Source organism: Dryas octopetala, chromosome 6, assembly GCF_963921425.1.
Source record: "Dryas octopetala chromosome 6, drDryOcto1.1, whole genome shotgun sequence".
NCBI classification, from domain to species: domain Eukaryota; kingdom Viridiplantae; phylum Streptophyta; class Magnoliopsida; order Rosales; family Rosaceae; genus Dryas; species Dryas octopetala.
In genome coordinates, this window is record NC_141371.1 from 13,322,076 (window position 1) to 13,330,189 (window position 8,114).

The 8,114-nt window shown below is 33.5% G+C and overlaps 1 pseudogene; it reads left to right on the forward strand.

The window, feature by feature from the left end:
- Positions 1–980: 980 nt before the first annotated feature.
- Positions 981–8,089, forward strand: LOC147282561 (uncharacterized; annotated as a pseudogene).
- The last annotated feature ends 25 nt before the right edge of the window (positions 8,090–8,114 follow it).

The following is an 8,114-nucleotide window of genomic DNA, read 5'->3' on the forward strand; positions in this document are numbered from 1 at the left end:
GTAAGAAGAAGATGGTTTCATCTTCTTCTTAAATCAAAGACTTCAACTATTGCTAGTTGATTTACAAGTAGTTTAAGCATATTCATGTTTTGAATGTATTTTCAATTTGTACAAATCTCACTTCAAATTCAACTTTGTAGTCAAACTTTTCATAAGGTGATTAATCTGTGACCTTAACGAATTGATGGACCACTTAATTAAAAGTGGACTAAAATGGATTAATTTTTTTTTACTTATTCCAATGTTTTTCTATTTGTCCTTATTATTAATTGACTCGAAATATTACACTACTTTTGTGGTGTCCCAATCGGGATCGCCACAGCAACACCCGCCCTAAGAACCCCTGAATATGATACCACGCCTTAGCATCACTATTCCAAGTTCCTTAGAACAAGTTAAGCATTTTTTTGATGGACTATGGGTTTAATCAGAGAATAAAATGTACAGCAGAATTGATATGAACATATTTCAAAACATATTTAAAATAAGTCAACTCGGTAGGGTAAGAAGGTTTACAAAAGTAAGCCTAACACAACATGACGTCCGTAGAAGTCACGTTCGAGAAACAAACCCCAAAAAGGGATACCAACCGACTACTAAAAAGATGTTCTGAATATTTAGAAACTGAAATATAAAAAGGATAGATAATGAAACAGGTAGAAGACCCAGCAAGATAAACAACATGAAGAAGACCTGAGGATGTCCAAAAAGATATATGAGTGCCTCGCCCAACAGATTAGTCAAGATCGTCAACTAAAGGATAATCTGCAAAAGCAGTGTAGGGGGTAAGCATCACATACGATCATAGCTTCTACTCGGGGGACCCTAGCTGGGTTTGATAATAGTAAGTAAACTACTTAATATATATATATAGTCAGTGATAAAACAGTTCGAAAAGATTCACTAACAAATCAATATCAAAGTTAATCGTTGAAATCCCCAAAATTTTTTATGATGAGCATCCAACTTCTTAAAACGTTATGGGACCCAAAATATCATTACCTGATAATCGATTACAAATGACCAACTACACTTACCGCAACAACACTCGGTAATGTAACGAGAGTATCCATTACTATGGTAGTACCCCTTAAGCTAGCCTCCCCAGAAGGATAAATCGACTAGCACCTCCATACATACCCCTTCCAGAAGTTTAAGGGATCGAAATCCAAGGTCAACGTTTGTCGAGACCCTTTATCCTCAAATCATCATTAACAACAAAACTACGCAATATGGCATACAAAAACGATGCACAGTTCACAGGCAACAATATTTATTATCATACATACACAAAATAATCTCAACTGTCAGGGTGTGAAAATCCTTCTACATGGTGTCCAAGCTTAACCTTTGTGCACTTCCATAGCACTACTGTTCTCAAATCCTTTTCTGAGAAATTGGAAATCCAAATCCGACAGAATACCGACTTTAGTCAAATAGTAATTTCGGTAGAGTTTCGACATGACCTTTCTTTTTGGTCATATCTTCCCAGAAAATTTCAGAAACTAGTTTACTAAGACTAAGTTTTTGAATTTTTGAGACTTAGAGTTTCTACTTAAAGTCCAATTTTATTTATAAGTCTGGAGGTTAACCAATTAAAGTCAAACAATTTGACCTGGTCAGGCATGAGAGACTGGGGGAGCTCTGGCCTATTGTCCAGCGCCTGTATGCTTACGCACTGACCTCGACATCGCGTCATTTTGTTACTTTAACAAGGTGTCGTCAATCCATTAATAGATTGATTAATTAACAAGTAAGTAAGTCAAACTAGTCATGCAAGCAAAGTAAATTAATCCAACTTAAACTTTATTTAAATGCTTCTTAGTAAATCTATTTCTTTTTAGTTATAGCAATTCTATAATCCAATTTGATTTACATAATTAGTTAATATATATATATATATATAAAGCAAACACCTCTCCTAGGTGAAATTTTCTGGAATTCCATAAAAACCATATAGTGCTTAAGAGTATTAAAACATAGATTACCTTAATAAACAAGGGTAAAATGGTCAAACAAACAATTAGTTACAATTAAAAATTTAAAAGAAAAACCATTTCCATCAGTCCATGTTAGCATAGGGCAGTTTTCTTCTCCCCACGTTAACGTATTGCACTCCTTCCCTGAATTTATTCTCTCCACCAAGACTTCACCTTCATCCATCTATGAGTGAAGCTCAAAAGGAAAGGATTCAAGGTTCTTTCCACCTTCGATTAGGGAAAATTGGATTTTCCCAATAAGTTTCTTTCTGTCTCCAACTTCCTTTTTATATTATTTCAATTTATTATTAATTCCATGATTCTTTTATTTAATTAAATTACAGACTAATTAGAATGCTTGACGTATTCCCAAGCTTTTTTTTTCTGTTATAATTTAGGGTTCTGAAGTCTGGCTATTTTTTGTTGGTAAACTGAATTCATTAAGCCCAGAGGCAAAGGAAGAGGAGGGAAGAAAACCAGTCCAAAGCCAAATACAGGAGAAAAAGAACAATAAAACAGAAGAAATAGATTTTCTGAAGTCTGGCTTAGAATTAGGTAATCATTCATCTCATGATGTGTTTCAACATATTTAAGTTATGAATGTGTGGGGCGGAAAAATAATTGATGGGGTTTCACTTTGATATTATCAAATTTCATTTAATAATCCACTTGCATTGATATTATAAGTACTATTTTCATCATCAATATGTTTTATTTGTAGGTATTTAGCTATATATGATCTGTTTTTATTCATGAGAATTCTATGAAAACTGCTCACCTCATTCTCTTGAAATTCCCATATATATCTAACAATAGGTTCTATTTTTTGTTTCTGTCTTACAAGGGTCCTCGATCTTGATTATGGACCTTACAATGATGCCCCTCCTTTCACTTTAAGGTAAGAGAATGACCCCTTTTTAGCATTTTGTTTGTTTCCCTACAAAATGAGAGAAATAGTGGAAGAGAATTGAAAATTTTTGAATTACCAAAAACTTTCTGTTTGTTGGAATCACATAATATATATTGGACTGTTTGTTGGCATAAAGGGCATCCATTTCAGATACATCAGTTCTGATGGCCTACACAATTCTGATGGCCTAATGCTAATATGATGAATATCTCTTTCTATTTGGTGTACGGATTGGCACTGCCGTTCTAGGTTGAGTCCACTAATTGTGTGTGCATGTATTTGTTTGGATTATTAATGCATTCCTCTGAATTTTGTGTACAATTTTCATATGAATTCTGTGAGGAGAACAATAACATTGTTTGCTTTGTTTATTAAACTTTTTTTTTTTAATTTCTTGGTTTATTAATTCTTATATTAACAAGGATTTGATTTTTGCAGATGTTTCATGTGGATCATAAGTTGGTGGAAGTTCAAGAGTGGAGACATTTTTTGATTAATTTGCCTTTTCCCCAGGCTATTATTCTTAAGAACATAAATTATGCTCAATTGAGATCGGAAGTAGCAAGAAGAGCTCTTTTTGTATGATTCAAATTATTATCGAATGAAATTTGTGCAGAAATGATGGTTATAAGATCATAAGCATATATGCAGAGGAAGCCTTGCAAGTTTCGATGAGATTGGTTTGGAATATTTTTTTCTCCAGCTCTCTATCCATTTATGCATGTGGTGATCATCAAATTGAGGTGCATTTTACTACTAGAGATGTCTATGCTCTTATAGTCTTATACAGCGGTTTGACTATGTAGAATTTATTTTATTCTTTGTAATTGATTACTTATGAGAAGGTATTGATGTAATTGGTATTCTCTGTGTTAGTAGAAATCAATTGTCCTCCATTCAAGCCTAATATGCAAATCCATATCAACACATATTTGTAATGTGCATACCTGACTAATCATTTTTTTTTCTTTTTTCTTTTGCTTATGTATTCACCCATGCATCTTTTTTTTGGCTGTCACATTTATTCCAGATTTTAGAGTTACATATAGAAACCTCTAAATATGTCTAAATGATTCTTATAATATTTTGCATTCTATCATAAAATCACTAAATCTTGGTTCTTGCAAGGCTTTTTCTTTAGTCTTCATTATCTTTCTCATTTTGTTTGTCAAATAGAGCATCAAATTTTACACTATATATGAACAGGCCGGGCACACACAAAAACATAACATCCACCCAAATCGTAGACAGATGAATTCAACATATGTGCAATAAAAAGAGCCAATTTCTCACGTGTGTCGAGAGGCTAGAAATGTGATATTTTATTCAAAATCATATACTATTAAGGAAAATCATCATGAAGTTGATAAGCTGCACAGTAGTAGTGGAAATTTTCTCCGCAAGGTATATAGTATATGATTTTAATTTTATTTATTTAATTATTTTTTAGATTCAAGCTGATAATCATAATTTGTGATCTTGCTTCCATACTCTAATTTTGTGATCATATAGTTGTGTGTGTTTTTTATTGACCATTATTGACCATTAAATACCATTAAAACTAAGGTATGGAAGACAATTATTGACCATTAAAGGTATTATTGTGCTTATCAATTTCTAATTATAAATGATACATTAATAATTATTGTAGTAGAGAAATCTGAACAGTATGTCATATTTATAATTTTCGGATTTTTAATAGCTCTTCGCTTTATTTAGGCTGAAAAAGGGCAAGAACAAAGCATTTGAAAGTTCAAAGCAGTTTCATATTGCCAGTCTCTCTCTTTGGTTTTTCTAATTCAAATTCCAAAGCTTTCAGGTATTAAGCTTCTTTCTTTGATTTTGTTAAAATAATTCTTTTTAAAGCTTTATATTCTTCTATTGATTATTAGTTATGTTGCACTTATTTAATGGTGTCTTGATTTGGTTATTTCATTAGCTGGCTTTTCATTTTGATCGTGTTGTCTGAATGAGGCTTCATACTGCTTTCGTTTTTTGGTTCACTTTTAACAAGTAAAAAAGAGAACATACTTGATTGATTTGGGGTAGGAAACTCGCTGACACTGATGCTTCAGCGCCCGATGCTCCGGTTAAAGCTGAGAAATTTGCTCCAAGGTAAAGTGTACTGATTGTTTGTGGTGGTTTGTGAGGTGGGTTTTTTGAAATGTCTGTAATGTGTTTTTGTTTTTTACTGTGAAAGTTATGCTGAAATACTAGAGGACTTGAAGAAGGACCTTGAAAGTCACGGTGGACCGCCTGATTGCATTGTAAGCACAAAATTTAGTTTAATTTAATTACTTACCACTTGGGTGTTGCATTGCAATTTGCGAGCACAAAATTAATGATGCTATTGCAAATGAAGCATAGCGTTTAGAGAATTTGGTTAGGGAAATATTTGCAGGAAACATATTTGATCTTGGTTCTGCATAGGTATGCAATTTTTGTATTTTATGATTGTTGGGATTTTCTTATATATTGCTTTATATTATGTCGACACCTTTACAATTTAGTTTAATTTAATTACTTACCACTTGGGTGTTGCATTGCAATTTGCGAGCACAAAATTAATGATGCTATTGCAAAGAAGCATAGCGTTTAGAGAATTTGGTTAGGGAAATATTTGCAGGAAACATATTTGATCTTGGTTTTGCATAGGTATGCAATTTTTGTATTTTATGATTGTTGAGATTTTCTTATATATTGCTTTATATTATGTCGACACATTTACCCAAATATTACAGATTAATATAACTCTTCACAAAAGAAAAAAAAAAAAAAAAACCATAAGCCTAACTATTTTACCCTTCATAGTCCACTAATTCACAAACCTTCATAACTTTAAATATATTTGAGAAACAAATCAAAAGACAAATACAATTTTTTGCCTAATCCATTGCAATTTTTAAGATACACCCAAAAAAGTCTTTCACACAATCTTAATTCTGTGCATCACATTTTGAATTTCAAACTTCCATATTTCATAACACACTTTTTATATATTACCTTCATAATCTAGAATACATATTGGAATACAATTAATAAATACGAAAAATAGGGGGAGAGAGTGAGGATGATGGTGTGATTTTACTTTCTCTGAGTGCAGCCCACCATAAATATTTGGGATTGTAGTCAATCAACATGGTTGTCGTTATGCTAATTTTAAAGTGCACCATGATATAAAAAAACTTGACTGATAATTTTCCTTCAAAATAAAATGAACCCTAATTTTTTCACACGTCTTTATTTTATCCTTATTTTTTTTTTATACGATGAGTTCAACAGAATGGAGACAATCACTGAGTTCTTCACAATATCGCAATTATTTGGCTCGACAGTGCGAGGCATCTCGAGGAAAGCGACCAATGGTTGATAATGTTTGTGATGATCGAATTGAGGCGGACACCAGTAATAGAGATCAGTCATCCCCTGGTATTTTTTGTACGCTTAACTAACATTTATACATTTTTAGGGTTCTTATTTAAAATAAGTTCATATATTGTTTACACTATTAAGTAACATTTTTATTATTATTCTTCTTTAATTATAATTTTTTAAGCATGAAAAGTGAAATTAAAATTAATAATACTCAAGTGTAATCATCAATTGGATAGAACGAGTTGGCGATGAAGGCCCAAGTTCAAGAGTTATGTCAAATCATGAGAATGAAGGTCGATATGCTTCTACAATGCGTGTGAACCATATAACGCAGATGCCAAGTTCAAATACGGAAACCAATTTATTTGAACAGGTGGAGGATGAAGGCCCAAGCACAAGAGTTTTATCCAATTATGGCAACAACATTGAGCAACCTCTTAGAAGACGTTTGACTCATATAAGACGAATGGCACGTTCGGGTACGTTACGAATGGCAGACGAGGATAATCTAAATTCTGCTCCTAATGGTGGGTTATTTTTTACATTGTTTTTAGTTTGAATTACAATTCTTTCACTCAAAATTAAAAGTGAATTATTTAAAAGCAGAAGTGCCTAATGAAGCGACGAATCGTAATGCGGGGCCAGGCAGCATTAGCGTACCTCGAGTTCAACGTAGGCCAAGAGAAATGAGAAATCATAATTGTGCTAGAGATTATTGTGACAGCATGGAAGTCCCAGGATGCCAATTACCTATACCAACCATATGTTCAAAGTGCGCAGCGCAATTATTTCATAATGAGACCTCCAATATGTGTTGTTGCAACGGAAAAGTTGCCTTGCCATGGATACCATCTCCGCCAAAAATGGTAACACTTTTCATAGACCAAACATCGGAGGGTAGACACTTTAGGTAAAATATTCGAGCCTACAATCATGTATTTGCCTTCACTTCAATGAGTGTCCATGTTGATGACAGAATTAATATTGGAGGACGTGGAATTTATACATTTCGAGCACAAGGATCTATATATCATAAAATTGGTAGTCTTCTACCAAGAGAAGGTAATAGACCGCGATTTCTACAAGCTTATATATATGATACCGAGCATGCAATTGAAAATCGGTTGGCTGATAGTGATATTCTAGATAGAAGTGTGGTTGAAAAGATACAACGGATTCTTAATGAACATAATCCGTTCGCTCAGACATTACAACACTTAGGGTGACACCCACAGTTGCCAAATTGCAAACTCATCTTAAAGGAGCAACCAGCAACCGGCCTCAATATAGTTTACCATCTGCATCTCAGGTCGCTGCAATTATAATAAGCGGAGATGAAGACACCAATCAAAATAGAAGAAATTTCATCGTTCAGACAGCTCAAGGGCAACTTATAAATGTCCAAGACACGGCTGGATTCTATGATCCTTTACAGTATCCGTTGTTATTGTCGTATGGATCATATGGATGGGATATTAATAGTCGTGACGATCGTGGAAGAGAACTATCGCCTTGCGACTATTATGCGTATATTTTACAGGTGCGTACAGAAATAAAAACCATCTAATTAATTTCAGGGAATTTTGAGATGTAAACCCAAACTTTGATTTTGCAGATACGCAAGGATGATCCATTAGTTCTACTTCGAGGGGGGCGTCTTTTACAACAGTACGTTGTGGATAATTACGTGAAAATTGAATCACACAGACTTAGATGGGTATGTTCCCATCAAACAACACTTCGAGCTGAACTTTACCAAGGCCTTCAGGACTCTCTAAATGCTGGTGAAAATAATGCGGGTATGGATCTCTCTCCACAATCATAACTAAATATTATCTACCATGTAAGGA